Source organism: Camelina sativa, chromosome 9 (assembly GCF_030686135.1).
Source record: "Camelina sativa cultivar CO46 ecotype springtype chromosome 9, ASM3068613v1".
Classification (NCBI taxonomy): Eukaryota; Viridiplantae; Streptophyta; class Magnoliopsida; order Brassicales; family Brassicaceae; genus Camelina; species Camelina sativa.
Window position 1 is genome coordinate 17,577,036 of NC_141888.1, and position 1,326 is coordinate 17,578,361.

The window sequence follows — 1,326 nt, forward strand, 5'->3', positions numbered from 1 at the left end:
GAGCTGATCGAGCTTGTCGTTGAGGGCTTTCATGTCCCTCTTATACTTGGCATCTTCCTCTCCTGTAGATCGCACAGAGCGATTATTTTCCTCATTGTAGTTGCCATCAGAATGAGCCAAGTTCTCAACTAGGTCCCAACCTTCATCAACATCCTTGTTGAGGAAGTTACCATTGCTTGCGTTGTCCAGCAACATCCGTATCTTGGGGACTACTCCTCAGTATAGTGTGCTCAGCAATGAAGCATTACTGAAGCCATGATGTGGACATTGAGTAGTGTACCCCTTGAAACGTTCCCAAGCTTCGTTGAACGTTTCATTGTTCTTCTGTACAAAGCCGGAAATCTCATTTCGCAGCCTTGTGCTTTATCTCCCAAAGAGAATGGGAAAAGCCTGAGCTTGAATCCATCTTCACTGACTCCATTTATCTTAGTGAGGCTACAGAACCTATCAAATTCATCCAGATGATCCAATGGGTCCTCGATTGGCAATCCATCAAAGTTGTTGCTCTGTATCATTTGGATAAGACTACTCTTGATCTCAAAATTGTTGTTCTGCTCAGCTGGTGGCACAATGCCATTCCTCTGAGTGTGAGTAGTCGGAGCATCTCCTGCTCCTATGTTGGTCCTTGCTTGAGGAGCTGGTGGACTGTTCTGATTATTCATCGTCTCCTCAATGATTGCTGGTTTCGGTTGAACTTGCTGGTGTCTGAGTAGCCGAGGTCTGTCGATGTTTTCGATGAAAGGACTCAGGTTCTGGCTACCCTTGGATCAGGTTTGCATGCACAGGTAAGTACCGAGTGTGTACACGAGGATCAACTCGATCCAGGTGATCGAGTGACAGGTTGGGTGGGTGCTCGGGGTGTACCTGAGATTCAAAACAAACAAAAGCGAAAGCAAACAAGTTAGTATCCGAAACAAATATAAACAAATGAACTTGATCTAGCAAGTCCTGAAATTCTAAACGTAGCAAAATTAAAACAACCAAATGGCAACTGCGCCAAATTGATAGACAGGTTTTCACCCAGGGTATCAATTCCCTATGCAGTTGTAGTACAAATGGTTATCAATCCAAATGGTTGTGTATTGCTAGCAGGAAGGATATGATCAGCATAATACAAGTCAAGCCAAGCAATTAAGGTTTTGGTTCTAACAGTCCTAATATAAACAAAGTAAAAGAATATAAACAAGTAAACCACACGACCTAAGAACTCGATGCAAGCAATCGAGTACAGGATCGAGTGGAGTGATCGAGTATGCAAGTAAATTATGAACAGCTTGAGGTATTACTCGATGCAGGTTATCGCCTGATCGGGTAAGTGGTGGAGTA

At 43.6% G+C, this 1,326-nt stretch overlaps 1 non-coding gene across 1 annotated transcript; it reads left to right on the forward strand.

Moving 5' to 3' along the window:
* The first annotated feature begins 250 nt into the window (after window positions 1-250).
* LOC147938236 (small nucleolar RNA R71) lies at window positions 251-357 on the forward strand. Its single transcript, XR_015567490.1, has one exon. It is a non-coding gene; the product is annotated as a small nucleolar RNA R71 (small nucleolar RNA).
* Window positions 358-1,326: the final 969 nt, after the last annotated feature.